The 15,595-nt window shown below is 41.2% G+C and overlaps 1 long non-coding RNA gene across 1 annotated transcript in view; it reads left to right on the top strand.

Annotated features, from left to right (window-relative positions):
- Positions 1 to 14,382, top strand: part of LOC123605837 — a 42,982-nt gene extending 28,600 nt beyond the window's left edge. The window contains exons 3-4 of the long non-coding RNA XR_006715924.1: positions 13,388 to 13,477; positions 13,666 to 14,382. This is a non-coding gene — a long non-coding RNA (uncharacterized LOC123605837). The remainder of the gene's footprint in view (positions 1 to 13,387; positions 13,478 to 13,665) is intronic.
- The last annotated feature ends 1,213 nt before the right edge of the window (positions 14,383 to 15,595 follow it).

Here is a 15,595-nt window from a genome sequence, read left to right as displayed (position 1 = left end):
CCTCAATCATTCCTTTGATCAGAATTTTCCCAGAGGGACTCTGTCAACTTCTCAGAATGTCTTCCTTCGCTCTAACCTCCCTCCATGCCAATGAAGCGCGGGCCCCCTGTCAGGCACTCAGCTTTGGAAAGCGTGCTTAAATTACTCAATTATTAATTATCACTGTGCCAGCCTGCCTGTTTCCAACTGCATTGTCCTTTTCAATGTTTTAACTTGCTTTTGGATCTTTGGGGGAAAGGACATCAAGATGGAGAGACAGGCAGAGCTCGCCTGTTGCTTGCAAATTAAACAGCATATAGTTGTTTCTGGCCCATCCTGCACTTCCTTTCGTTTAGGAAGGAGAAAATTGTTTAAAAACTCCATTTGTCTCTCTCTCTCTCTCTCTCTCTCTCCCTTATTTTTTATTTATTTATTTATTATTTTTTTTTTTTTGCCTTTCTCTCCTGATGGAGAAGGGCAGTGGACTCAAGCATGTATTTCCCACCTCAGTCTGTGCGATTTCTGAGGGTTCTCATTTTGATTTTTTTTTTCAGAAACAGGGACATATGTCTTGTCTATTTATTATATAGCCTCTGAATAGCAACACACGTGTCTCCAATTTAAGGTGATCTCTACAGTCTTACCTGTAAGATTGCCATCCTTCCATTTGTATTCATGTTGTAATTAGCTGCTTTTATTTTTATGTGTGCATTTTTGCAGCACAGGAGAACTCTCTACTGAAATGAGTAGTTGAGCAAATGTGGTGGTTTATGGTCATACAAAACATCTGATGCATACGTTCAACCATAACACGATGGTGTAGTTCTTTGAAAGGCTTCAGCAAAAAGCAAAACCCGTGCATGGCAAGTTATTTCGGTGCAGGATAAAACTTGTCTCCAAGTCTCTAATCCATTTTGATAAGGAACAAAAATGGAAATGTGCTGAAAAACTCTCTGGTCAATTGTAAAACTAAATGAAAGCCTAGGAACTGAATTTAATTTCTTGTGGTTAAAAAATACATCCTTTAGGAGAAGGAAAATCCTATGCTACAAGGTTGTATTTCTAAGTACAGTTTTCCCCCCACCAAATTCATCCAGGTGACAACTTTGGAATACTGATGAGGTGAAAATAAAATAGAAAGCAGTGTGATTCTTGTCTGGTGTGCACCATTGGTCACAGCAGCCTTCGCTATCCTCACCCCTGCCATCCTCCCCGTCACTGCCCATAATTCCTCCTTGACAGCAACTTTTCTTACCTAGGTTACCTGGACAGCTGCTTACCTCCTCCAGTTGATTTTCATTCATAGATTTGAAAGTTTTAAACCAATTTTAATAATTATCCTCACAAAACTTTGTGTAGTGTAATTTCACTATCTTTAACAATTTTATACTGGAAGGGTTCTAGTGTTCTATGAAATTAAAGTGTTAGGATAAATATCAGTTGTTTAAATTCTTATTCCATAGTGTTAGTTTTTTTAGTGTGAGTTATCTAAAGGTTGGAATTGTCTGGGGCTTGAACTTACAACCCTGAGATCAAGAGTCACATGTTCCACCAACTGAGCCAGCCCAGCCAGCCACCCCTAATGATGGAATTTTCATTTGGAATACTCCTTTCATTGATATTCCTTGTGTACGTCTTAAACTTGTTTTTAGAATATAAAGTCATAACATCTATCATTTAAGAAGCCCAAAACTCAACTAAATCACTATTAGTTAGGGTTCTTCAGAGAATCAAACCAATATGATAGGTAGATCTCTAGATACATAGATTTATTACAGAAAATGGCTCATGTGGTTATGGAGACCAAGAAATCCCACAATCAGTCCCCTGTAAACTGGAGGACAAGGAAAGCTGATGGTATATTTCAGTCTGAGTCTCTGGGCCTGAGAATCAAGGGAGCTGATGGTGTAGCTCTCGGTATGAGACTAACAGCCTGAGAACCAAGGAGTGGTCTGGTGTGAATCCCAGAGTCTGAAAGCCCAAGAACCAAGAGTTCTAACATCTGAGGGTGGGAGCAGATGTAGAAGACGGAGACTCCAAGATCAAGGAGAGAAGGAATTTGCCATTTGTTCACCTTTTTGTTCCATTCAGGCCCTCATCAGATTGGATGATGCATGCCTAAAGTGGACAGGGCAGATCTCTTTCCTCAGTCTACTGAGTTCAAATGCTACTCTCTTCCAGAAGCACTCACAGACACACCCAGAAATAATGTTTCCCCAGCCCTCTGTGTATCCCTTCGCTCACTCAAGCTGACACGTAAATGTAACCATCCCGATCACTCTGTATTTATTTTTAATCATGGCCTTTACAATCTTGTTAGTTTGGGTGGCCCATTCATCCACCCAGGTGTCTTTCCAAAAAATAATTATTGAGGAAACAACCATACGACACAGGCAATACGCTAGATCTTAAGAATGCAATTATAAAAGTGATTGTCACTGTGTTCTAAGAGCTTAAAGATAAGACATTATCAGTAAAAACCATAGGTCACTCCCATGTTCATTGGAGCATTACTCACAATAGCCAAAATATAGAAACAACTCAAATGTTCATGGACACATAAGTGGATGAGGAAAATGTGGGGTATTATTTAGCCTTCAAAGAGAAGGAAACTATACAGTTTGTGACAACGTGGATGGATCTGGAAGACATTAGGCCAAAGGGAAAAAAGCCAGTCTCAGAAAGACAAATACTGTATGACTGCATTTATATGTGATATCTAAAATAGCCAAACTCGGGGCGCCTGGGTGGCGCAGTCGGTTAAGCGTCCGACTTCAGCCAGGTCACGATCTCGCGGTCCGTGAGTTCGAGCCCCGCGTCAGGCTCTGGGCTGATGGCTCAGAGCCTGGAGCCTGTTTCCGATTCTGTGTCTCCCTCTCTCTCTGCCCCTCCCCCGTTCATGCTCTGTCTCTCTCTGTCCCCAAAATAAATAAACGTTGAAAAAAAAAAATTAAAATAGCCAAACTCATAAAAGCAGAGAATGGCATGGTGGTTGTCAGGGACTGGGGGGGAGAGGGGGAAATGGGGAATTGTGAGCCAAAGGGAATTGTGAGCTATAGCCTTCAGTTGTGCGCCACGAATATTTCCTGGAGATCTGCTGTCGCGCATTGTGCCTATAGCCAACAACATGGTACTGTGCACTTTAAATTTTGCTAAGAGAGTTAACACGGTTAAGTGTTCTTAACATGCACGCCCACACACAAAGGCACAAGGAAACTTTTAGAGGTGATGAATATGTTTGTTACCTTGATGGTACTGATAGTGTTTCCACAATGATACTCTCACTGCTAGGACCCAAATACTAGGCGTATGTCCAGAATCAATTGCATGTATTAAACATGTATATGTAAATATGTTTTTTTAATGAAAAAAAGAAACCCAACCCAAGGATGGTATCTGTTAAGTGACAAATGACCCGTGGCAAGAGTACACGCTTCAGGAATTCATAAAAGGAAACAATCACTTTGGACTGGGTAATCCATGAATATTTCTTAGGGGAGAATTTGAGTTGGATTGAAGGACGCTTAGGGTTTGATAAACAAAAGAGAGGAAGAAGGGCAAAGAGATCAGGCAGCATGGTGTGTCTGGAGAACAGTGATGGGCTATATCACAGAACTTGCTTTTTTTAAAATGTTTATTTATCGTTGAGAGAGAGAAAAAGAGAGACAGAGTCTGAGCTGGGGAGGAGCAGAGAGAGACACACACACAGAAAAAATAGACTTTACCACCCACTTTTTCCTTTACTTCCCAAAGGCTGGCTTTTATGTTGCCCCTCTGATCTCCTATTGCTTTTGTAAATATGTAGATTTGTCACACATTGTCAAGTGTGCACTTTTCCTAAAGTAGAAAGAAATTTTAGGAAAAATTTGGGCAAGTAGAAAATTGAATAAGCAAAGAATATAAAACACAAGAAACACAAACAACACTATCCCTTGGCAACCCCTATGGCCTTTTAATATAAATTTTCTCAGAATGTTCCATGTGAAAATACGGCATTTTATATAAAACACATAAAAATAGGATTTCAGCATGCATACTGCTGGTTAGCCTGCCTTTTTTTTTTTTTTTTAAATAATGAAATCATTTAAAGTCAGTAAATATAGTTCTGTATCTTCTTTTTAATGTGATCCATGTTATGGATCTAAAGTCATTTTGAAGCCAGTCCCCTGTGATTGAATATCTCCAACTTTATTCAGCCAGAATGAATTCCTAAGGGATGGCATTGTAGTCGCTGTGATTAACCATAAATGTTAGTCTTTCATCTTCAAAATCTGCGAGACTCAGACGACCATTCTGTCCCCACTCCCTGGGGATTAGCAGTTGCCTTATGCCATCTTGTATACCTGCGCCTCCTCAGTCCTCACATCACCTTCTCGTCACAGAGTTTCTGGAACCTGAGCCTTGTTCATCTAGTAGTTTGATCCCGTACCTTTCATTCAGTAGTTTTATGTCTAAGGATGATTGTTGCCTGAATCAGTTACTTCATTTGGGGACTGAAAAATGATATTTTTCTGATTCTCCCACTTGGTCTTTAACTGGTTTTTAAAAATACAGCATTATAGGGGCACCTGGGTGGCTCAGTCAGTTGAGCGTCCGACTTCGGCTCAGGTCATGATCTTACAGTCTGTGAGTTCGAGCCCCATATCGAGCTCTGTGCTGATGGCTCAGAGCCTGGAGCCTGCTTCCGATTCTGTGTCTCCCTCTCTCTCTGCCCCTTCCCTGCTCATGCTCTGTCTCTCTCTGTCTCAAAAATAAATAAAAACATTAAGAAAAAAAAATTTAAAAAAAATACAGCATGATACAAGGAGGGAGACTTTTCCCAGAATCAACAGTTCAATAAAGTAAAAATATCAAACCCGACCTCTGAGAGAGTGGCCAGATTTGCTTTCATGAGATGAGTCTGACATGAGTGGAAATCTCTCACGAAGGAGAGAGGCAGTGCCTTTCCGTCTGGCCATGGTGCTTGGGTTTGTTTCACAATGTGGTTACCATTACACAAGAATTTGGCCAAATTAGGCTGAAAGTACTCAGCTGAATTCCCACTGAGTGAAGTGCACAAAGGACAAACCTAGAATATTAAATATTAATTTAAGTCAAATCACAAAGTCTTAAGAAAATGTTGAAGCTTTGTATAAGAGGCCTAGAAACATATGTACCTCCACACACTGAACCAGCTCTACTCTTGTGTATTCCAAGGAGAATGCCTTGGCGGGTAAAGCATGTAAGAATAGGGTCAGTGATGTACATGACTGACTTTTCTCCCACCTAAGAATTTGAGAAAACAATCACCACAGTCATTACAAACCAAGGACTCTTAGCCATAACAATTTTTATCAAAAAACCCAAATATGCGTAATGTTTGAGTTCTGGGCATGACGAGCTGATAGGAGATTTCTTTGAGCAGATACTGACCATAAATTTTGTTGTGAAGTTAATGTGATCTTCAAAAAGAACATATTCTACTTTCTTACATTTTTGTTTTAAATTGTGTTTGTGTGCATGTGTGTAAAACTTACCACCATGGATTTAGTTGAGATCTTCCTTGAGGCCCTACTATGTGCTGCCCCTCTCAGTCCAGACTGCCATCACTTCCCATGCAGACAAGGTACACCATTATACCTTCCTATACCATTCTCCTCACACATGCTAGGTGATCTTTTAAAATTCTGAACTTATCAAGCCTTCGTGTATCTGCCTACCCTACTTCCCTCCTCAATCTTTGAAGTATTTAAATACAAATCCCAGATATTATTTCACATGTATGTTTTTTATTTTGCATTTTTAATTTTTATTTTTTATATATGTATAATGCTATTATGCCTCCTACATAATTAACAATCACTGTGTGGTAACATCTAATACCTTATCCATATTCAAATTTTCCCACTTGTTTAGGAAATGTTATTGTTGACTTGTTCAAATTCATAGACAGGCTCTGCAAATCACATTGTGTTGTATTTCTTAGGTCTCTAACAGTTGAGTACTCTCTCCTTTTATTTGTTTTTCCATACTATTGACTTACTGAAGAAGCTGGATCAGTTGTCCTATAATATCCTAGAAACAACATGGTTTTCTGTATTTTTCTGTTTGCGTTCACATGGTGGTATTTAACTTCTGCTTCTGCCTTCTATATCAAGCATAAGCTAACTCTGAAAGTTTGAATAATTTCTAATTCAATTTTTTGGCAAAAAGCTTTCTTTTGTAGTTTCTCTGTGCTTCGTACTATCTCAGATCATTGTTGCTAAGGTTGATTTGTGGGTTCAGAAAGTAGCTGCTTTATTATCCTTGCATTGGTAAAGGTCCCACACAACCTTTCATTCAGTAGTTTTGTCCCTTGATGATTGTTACCTGAATGAGTTATTTCATGCAGGGGTTGTAAAAGGGTGCTCTTTATAAATCTCCACTCATCTACATTTCATAATTGAAAAACTGTTTTTCCCTCAAAAACTTGGGGTACTTGGTTACCCTAAAATATAGTTTGTGCAGGAAAAGCAAGATGAATGCTTGAATATTTCCCCTTAATTAATTGGTGGTTTTCAGAGTCAGGTGTTGGTCAGCCTGATCTTTTTTTAAAAGTTAAGTTGGGTCTTGACTATCCTATCCTTGCTTAAAACCCTTCAGAGATCTCCATTGTTCTGCAGATCAAGTTCAAGATGAATCGCGTGGCCCGTTGCCTATCTGTGTTGCCTCATCAGAGCCTCCCTTCTTTTGCATAGTAACCACACTGGGTTTCTTTCAGTTCTCTAGACTCCTCAAGCTCTTTCCTTCCTCTACATGTAAACACGAACTGTTCCTTCTGTATGGACGCTTCTTTTGGTCCAAGACATGGTTGGTTCCTTCTTAACTACTAGGTCCTAGCCACATGACATTTTACAGAGAGGCCTTTGCTGGTGGTCCAGCTAAATTAGGTCTCTTTCCTCCAATGTGGTCTAATCCAGACCCTGATCATTATCACTGTAGCATTTGTCTATTTAAAAAAATTTCTTTTTGGTTCAACTTTCTATTGTATGTCTCCCCATCGAAGCAGCAGGCTCCATGAGGGCAGGGATTCCAATGACTGTTCAATGACTGGCCATTATTGGACAACAGAAGGCTTATGTGACAGAGCGGTGAAATTGACACAGTCTATATGCTACCCTCTGGGCTTTCGGGCCAGTGGGGAATTCTGACAAGCAGGTAATTTCCACACATTGTGATAAGCGCAGTGATCGGGGGAGATACAGGGATAGAAATGGGAGCACGCGGCAGGCCTACCTGATGTAGGTTTGGAGTATCAAAGAAGGCTTCTTAGAGATGGTGGACTATGAGCTGAGCCCTGCAGGATGAATAGGAGTTGGCTAGGAAAAGATCCCAAGACATAATAAGTTTAAAGGAGAGTGAGAGAATGGACAGGACTTTATCTTTGATTAGATGTGAGCATCGTTCGGAGGGATGGAGGAAGTCCAGCTTGATAGAGACTGGTGCCAGTCATTAAATAAGGATACTTAGAGGGGCAATGGGGTTGAAAGGAGAATACAGAGTCCAGTTTGGAACATTTCAAATTTGAGGTAACCCAGAGACATCCAAATAGAGGCCGTTGAATGCATGGATCTGTGAGAGGCACACGAGCTGAATTCTAGATTAAAGGGACAGAAGTGCACACAGACTGTAATAAAAGAAATGGAAGGGGACAAGGCAGCTCCGAGAGGATTTTAAAGTTTACAAAGCACTTCTAGCTGCTTGGACCCTCATGACAGCCTACAAGGGAGCAAAGAGAGATATTATTAACCTGTTTTAAAGATGAGAAAGTTGAACCTCGGTAATATCAAAAAATAATATATAAATTATAGCTACTAAGCGACAGACCTATTACCCTTCATCTCTTTATTCTTCTCTTATATTGCATTCACCTTGCTGGAGACCAACAAGAACTATTTTCAGATGTTCTAGCCATAATTCTTCATTCTTACGCTCCTTAGTCTTTTTTTTTTCATTGTGATTTTAAAAAAATCACACATAATGTAGAATCCTCATAAAAGACCATTTTAATCATTTTTAAGTGCACACTCTCTTTGAGACCATGCTTTCAATTCTTTTGGATATATACCCAGAAATAGGATTTTTGGATCATATAGTCATTCTCTTTTTAATTTTTTGAGGAACCATCACATTGTTTTCCATTGTGGCTGCGCCATTTTACATCTTCACCAACCGTGCACAAGTGTTTCCTTTCCTCCACAACCTTGTCAACGCTTGTTGATTTCTGCTTTTTTGATCCTAATGGGTATGAGGTGGTATCTCGCTGTGGTTGCTTCTTACTCTTTTCTTACCTTGTTTGAGTATCTTTTCTTGCACAGAGAAATACTATAACAGAAATTGTGGACAAAGTGTTAGATCAGTCAGATGGAGACCAATTGACCATATAATTGTCACAAGCAAATTTAGTTTCCTGAAAATAGTACCGTGCGCTGCACAGGAATATAATCTTCAGGAACAGCCTTGTCACCCTGGACTAGTTACTTTTCTTCATATACTGACTGTCAGTAATAATACTTTCTCATGCATTCCAAGCAATGAAATATGTTGTATATAAAGTGTTCCCCATAGTTTCCAGCACATGGGAAGCACTTGGTGAAAAACAGTTATCATTATGTGTTGAAATTTGTAGCATCTATGCATTCCCTTTTACCAAACTGGTGACCGTCCCAATCAGGTATGTGGCTGGTTTGGAATAACCTTGTTCTTGGCGAATCCCTACGGGTCCCTGTGATCACCACATCATTCTGTCAGACAGCTTATTGAATAATGTATACTAGCATTTTGTTTTTCCCTTTCCAAAATGAGACTGTGACACATCCCTCATATTCAGACATATCTTTTCTGGTTGACACAGCCAAGGTACATTAGTCAAATATTTATATTCCTGATACAATCTTCCCAAGACATCCTCCAAGCTTTTGGCTAGTTCATACATAAATAAATAAATGATGCTGTTAGGCCACTTTGTGTTTTTTTGAAGCCACTCCAGTAACCCCTTGTCAGTTGAGATATAATATCATAGTTTTTAAAATGCTTAAGATCTCAAATTCTAACTGAAGCTAACTCTTTCCTTCATATGCAAACAATAGTGAACTTGTTGGCTCAAAAAAAATATAAAAATCAATGAGAAAGATTTAAGGGAGCAATTAATGAGATAATGTCTAGAATGCAGTTTGAGCCCCTGGGAAGAAACGTGTTTATATCCACAAAGCATTTCTACCATCATGTTTGTTCGTGAGCCATAAATACAATTGAATTCTTCTGTGAAATCAGTGCCTGGAGGTAGGGAAGAGGAAGAGTCAATATTTGGTCTTGATGTATCATAGAGATGTTTGTTCCTATATATTTGAATATTTATTTGCAATTATTAATAGAGTACAAACTCTTTTTTGAGGGCATTTGACTAATCTCAGGTTAAAGAAAAAAAAATGACTTCTGGTAATCACCTTCGTTGTTACCCTTGAAACTCAGGACTTTTCTATTGTTTTAAAATTGGACTGTCATATTTAGGTTGGCTTTAAGTCATTTCAGGGAGATTCTGAAGAGTTTTTTATTTCTACCTTCATCCATTTCTTCATTGACTTTGTGATTTATTTAAAGAACACTGGATTTTTTACACCATTCATCCCCTTATCTAGGACACTGTCTCCAAGTTACAGTCCAATCCAGAAAAACTAAACTAGATGTACTGCCTACATTCAAATTGGCTGTGCCTGGTTGTCCTTCCATTTGCTTAAAAAACAAAACAAAGTTGGGGCGCCTGGGTGGCGCAGTCGGTTAAGCGTCCGACTTCAGCCAGGTCACGATCTCGCGGTCCGTGAGTTCGAGCCCCGCGTCGGGCTCTGGGCTGATGGCTCAGAGCCTGGAGCCTGTTTCCGATTCTGTGTCTCCCTCTCTCTCTGCCCCTCCCCCGTTCATGCTCTGTCTCTCTCTGTCCCAAAAATAAATAAACGTTGAAAAAAAAAAAATTAAAAAAAAAAAAAAAACAACAAAACAAAGACCATAAGTTTACAATAGCGTTGGTTCTAACTATGGAAAATTCTAATACTTTCATCCCTTCAGATAAACAGAAAAGATGGAATGGATGAACAAGCCATTTAATCTTGAGAGCCCATATTCTAGAATAGGGCTTCTCAGATTATAATGAGCATAGCTATCACGTGGAGATCTCCTTAAAAAGCAAATCATGATTCAGCAGGTCAGGGTAGGGACTGAAATTCTGCATTTCTAACAAACGTCCAAGTGATGACAAAACTTTTGATTCATGGACAAAACTTTGAAATGCAAGGATTTAGAATATTTTAAAATACTGATCTGAAAGATACCATTACTGGGATTGAGCTCGGAAAATACAAAGGTGTACATAGTAAATGAAGCTTCATGTCTGAAGTTAGAACATATTCCAAAGTGAGTTTTGTACAGATGGAAAGTAGAGCAGATTATTTGCCAAATTATCCCTTTGAAAGTGCATCTATTATGTGTGAATACAGAACATTGAAAAGAGAATTTGATACTCCCAAAACTCGATACAAAACTTTTAATGGACCGCACAGCGACCTCATTTTTGAAGTATATGACATGTGCTTATTTTGGAGTAGAAATAACTACTGATTATACTAATAAACTGTAGAGAATCTCTACCAACTGATCATTTGTGGTTGTTTTGTTTCCTTGTCACATACCTTCAAGTTTCCCCTCCAAGCAGACTTTTTTCTCGCGTAGTCTTTCGGCTCCTTTAAAATTCTTTTTCCCCCAGCATTAGTGAAATATAATTATCAAAAAATTGTGTAAGTTCGAGGCAGTGTGTTGACTTGATAGACGTATGTTGCAAAATGACATCATGTCACATCACTACTTTCTTTTTTTGTGTGAAGAGAATGTTTAAGATCTCTTCTCTTAGCAAATTTTAAGTTTATAATACAGTAATCCTAACTACAATCATTATTACTAGTTTATTACAGGATATGGTAAAGGATACAGATGAACAGCCAGATGAAGAGATACATAGGGTGGGATCTGGGACAGTCCCAACTGGAGCTTCTGACCCAGGGGAATGGGGATGCATCATCCTCCCCATGTGGGTATATTTGCCCACCTGGAAGCTCACCGAGCTCCTGGAATTCTATGGAGGCTTCCTCACGTAGGCATGATGGATAACCAAGTTGATTTTCAGCCCTGCTCCCCTCACTGGAGGACGGAGAGGGGAGAGGCTGAACGTTCCAAGCTCCTAACCATGGCTTGGTCTTTCTGGTGACCAGTCCCCATCCAAGAGCCCCGAGGAGGCCACCGAGAGTCACCTCAGTGGAACAAAATATGCTCCTGGTGCTGTAAGCAGGAGTTTATAAGAGGTTGAGGATGCAAGACAAACGTTAGAAGAGCTTTTAGTGCTCTTTAGTGCTCTTACCACTTTGGAAATTATGAAGATTTTAGAAGCACTGTGCCAAGAACCAGAGCAGAGACCAATATGCACATGTTCTGTGATCTCACATAAATTTTTACACGATGTCTTAAGCATTCTCCACACTTCAGTGGATCCATCACAATTTATCCAACTACTTCCTTTTGTTGGCAGTTCAGTAGCTTGTAGTTTTACAAAATGTTATGAAGTTTTTGCAGTATTGAGATATTTTACAGTGTGTTGGAAATTTCCTTGGCATACTGTTTCAGTTGTGGTGTTGACAGGGCATATTTTCAGAGATGTCTTATATTTGCTAAATGATTGCATAAGATGCACATTATTTTCACCCTGACGTTTACTGACAATTGACAATTGCACGCTCATTGTGGTTTACTGATTGTCTTCCGAAAAGACTGCACCTGTTTTCACGTCACCCCCAGCAGGTGACACCACCAGTTTTATGCTCAGATGTCATTTCTACTATGTCCTCTTCTGGTGCCCTAAAGTAGTGCCACCCCAGATTCTCCTTCCCTTGGTTTATGACACTGAAGACTTCTATAATTGCCTTACTTGGTGTGTAATCTCACATGTTATTGGTCTCTCTCATTCAAAGGATAGGCTCCATAATGGCAACCACCTCGCGTGTGGTGCTTCCTGGCTGGCGCATTGTAGACACTCATGAGACATTTAATGTGTGAATCCATTTTGCCAAACCGGTGGGGGAAAAACCAATATTCTTGGCCTTTTTAATTTGCCTTTTAAAAAGTTGCTAACATCATTAGTAATTTACTGTTAGTTGTCAGATCCCTTTTGTGAACTGTTTAAGTCAATCCAAATGCAAATCTGGCCATGAACATGTAACTTCAGATATACACGCTAGCTGGACCGTAGCTCAGAATGTGGGCTTGTTATCTTCCTGAAACACATGTGCCTGTGAATATTGAAGATATGCATATTAATCAAAGTGACCAGGGATTATGAGGCCACGGATGGATGCAGTGGAAAAGAAGGAAGAAAAGGTTGCACATCCAAATGAGCTTGAAAACATGAGATGACTAATCACTACCACCAGGGGGAGGAAGAGCAGAGGATTTTGTCTCCCAAGATGCCTTTGGGTGTTCTGCCCAGAATTCGTGATCCCCAAAGACCACCAGGGAGCCGAGTCCGATGCAAAAGCAAAAGAGCCTTTATTCGAGCTAGCTCGAGCTCAATCCCCTACCTGCACCGACGCAGCGGTGAGATACCGGGGAGAGAGAGCGAGTTTCAAAAGCACAAAAGTTTTATTGGGGTCTAGGGGCAGTTGGTGAGGTAATGGCTGTGGCCTCAGCCGATTGGCTGGGGAAGGGTCGGAGTCCTGTTATGCAGGTCGCCAGGCGTTACTCAAGGGGAGGAGGCGTGCTCAAGGTGAAGGACACGGAACAAGATGGAGTCCGCCTGCGTAGGCTCGCCCTTTCAGGGAATGCCTGCAGACATTTTTGTTTGGGAGGGAAAAGTGCTAGGCCATCTCTTTGGGTAGGGACCAGGGACTCCCCCAGCCCCAACACAGAAACCCTGGTTTAGAGTGAGACACAGGCATCAGTATTATTTAAAAGCTTCTTAAGTAACTCACATAATCCGCAACCATGATTGAGAACCTTTGAAATTTTGGAGAATTGGTTCTCAGAGATACATTCGTTGAAGGGTCCTATAAAATCCCTTGAGAGTATTTAAAAAACATGGATTCTTGGAGCACCTGGGTGACTGAGTCGGTTAAGTGTCTGACTCTGGATTTCAGCTCAAATCATGACCTCACAGGTCATGAGTTCGAGCCCTGTGTCAGTCTCTGCGTTGACGGCCAGAGCCTGCTTGGCATTCTCCCTCTCTCTCTGCCCCTCCCCTGCTCCCTCTCGCTCTGCTCGTGTTCTCTCTGTCACTCTCTCAAACAAAAAAATAAATAAACAAAAATTAAAATATGCATTCTCATTCCCTAATGAACACCCTTCCCGTCCCCAGCCTTTTCCCCGGCAGGTCTGAAGTGGGAAGGGAGAATCTACCAGGTCCAGAAGCTGTCCAGCTGAGACCACGGAAACTCTGGAACCACAGGTGAGTGGAGTAATTATCGGCTTAGTGGTGGCGGGGGAGGGGTCTCTCTTGCTCCAAGGTGCGTGCTTTTGGGAGAGTCCCTGCTTGATTCTGCCAGAGAGCTGAAGACTCAGTGCTTTCTGCTGTCCCGCGGCGACACCACTTGGTGTTTGAAGTGGGAGGCTCTACTCTGGCCTGTGTGTTTTCAGGACTGCAAGCCTGGTTGCCTGGGTGGGAGCGGAATCTAGACACAGGCGGGATTGAGGCTGCCTTTGTGTCTTCACATAAACCCGCCTGCAAGGCCCAGCCAGCGCGGCCACTAAGCAGGAAGCCTCCAGCTCCCTTTCTTGGTCTGCATTGGACACGCTAGAACTAGAAACTTCTGAAAGCCCATGAAAGGTAAGACTACCTTGTTCCAGTTTACCAGCCCCCCCCTCCCCCCCCGCCACGCTCCAACTAGGATTCCGAGGAAGAGCTAATCCTTTGCGTGACCCTTGCCCCTAGCTACCTCTTCCGCATCTTCTGTCCCTCATATAGACTGTATTGAAAGATAGCTTTCAAATATGACTTCAGGCTTCCGGACTCCCCACGGGGTTCTCAGTTGTGCTGTATTTGGTATGTTATCTGGGTCATCCAAGTGCTTGAGCTCACTTGTAATTTATCAGCAAAGGTGCCTTCCTGCCACCTTCAAAATCACCGGAGCTGGGCGGATTTCAGCAGAGACTGGCTGCTTACAGCGCCTCTTTCTTTCCCCGGGGTTAGGAGCGAAACAACAGCACTTTCATGCGTGCTCCTTGTGGTTAATTGATCCTGTTAACATTATCTTGGGGGAAATCGATGCTTCAGTCTTGCAGGAGACATGTAAATAAAGTGATAAAAAATAAACCAAGGCCAATTGTTTCCTGATGGGAAAATGCGAGGTGAATTAAGACAATTTATGACCAGCGGGTGGAGGGATATTTTTGAGCTCCCAAGGATTTAGCAGGCAGGAAAAGTGGGGCTCTGTTTGGTTAAGAGTGGTGTCAGCTGTGCAGCCTGCTGGGAGGCGGTCCTCACCGCACCTGTGGGGTCTCCTGGTTGGTGGCCGTGTTGCTTGGTCTTTGTGCTGTGATCTAGTTGAAACCAACATTCTTTATTCAGTTTTCTTATCAGTATTATCTTAGTAAATAAAGCTTTGTCCCAAATGACTTACCTAACTGATAAAAGGCATGAGTAACATTAATAAGGTTAAGAACAACCGGTGGCTAGAATCTCCTACATGTCTGTTCATTTATTCCCACCCATAATATTTGGTTGAATACCTACTCTGTATCGGGTATTGTTCCGGGTCTTGGGATACAATGTAACCAAGGCAGACAATTCCTTGCCTGTCCTGGAATGTACCCATTAGCTCGGGGGCAGAAGGTAAACAAAAGCTAGATGCTGTCAAATAATGATGAATACATTGAGGAAAGAAGCACAATAAAAGGATAACAAGGGAAATGTGTACAGTTTACATGGGGGTGGTAAGGGAAAGTCTCTCTGACATGGTGGCTGAGCAGGGACTTGGATCAAGAGCCATCTTTATGGCAAAATATATCCCCAGTAATGATCTCAATTGGGAGGCTACCGAGTACATTGGAAAGAGCCTGATCTTTGAAAGGAATCCTGAGACTATGATCTTGGCTGTGCTTCTAATTAATTGTAGGACGTGCGGAAGTTAAGTACCTGTCTGTGTATTCTGACTTCCCCAGGTGGAAATAGAAATATTCCAGTGCACCTTTATAAGGCGGTGTTGAGACTTGAATGAGAGTCGAACATTTGAAACTTGGTAGACTAGATTGTTGGAGGCCCTTGGCAAACGTTAGTCCCTTTCTACAATGCTGGGGATGCTGGGTGGCAGATAGGAGTGCATGTGGTCACGCACGTGTTTGAGTACCTACTGAGTACTGGGCACCGTGAGGAGTACTGCCGAGAAGGCAAGCACAATATCTGATCCCAAGTGTGTCTTTAGTAGAATATGTTCTATGATACCTTATGAGCCTCCATTTTCCTCATCTGTAAAATAGGAGAGTAATAATAATGCCTACCTCATAAGGTGGACAATAAAACGTTACTATGTGAAAAACATTTAGAGTGGAGTCTCACACATAATAAGTA

This window comes from Leopardus geoffroyi, chromosome A2 (genome assembly GCF_018350155.1).
Source record: "Leopardus geoffroyi isolate Oge1 chromosome A2, O.geoffroyi_Oge1_pat1.0, whole genome shotgun sequence".
Classification (NCBI taxonomy): Eukaryota; Metazoa; Chordata; class Mammalia; order Carnivora; family Felidae; genus Leopardus; species Leopardus geoffroyi.
Note: the sequence above shows the minus strand (reverse complement) of the source record. Positions and strands in the feature narration are given on the sequence as shown.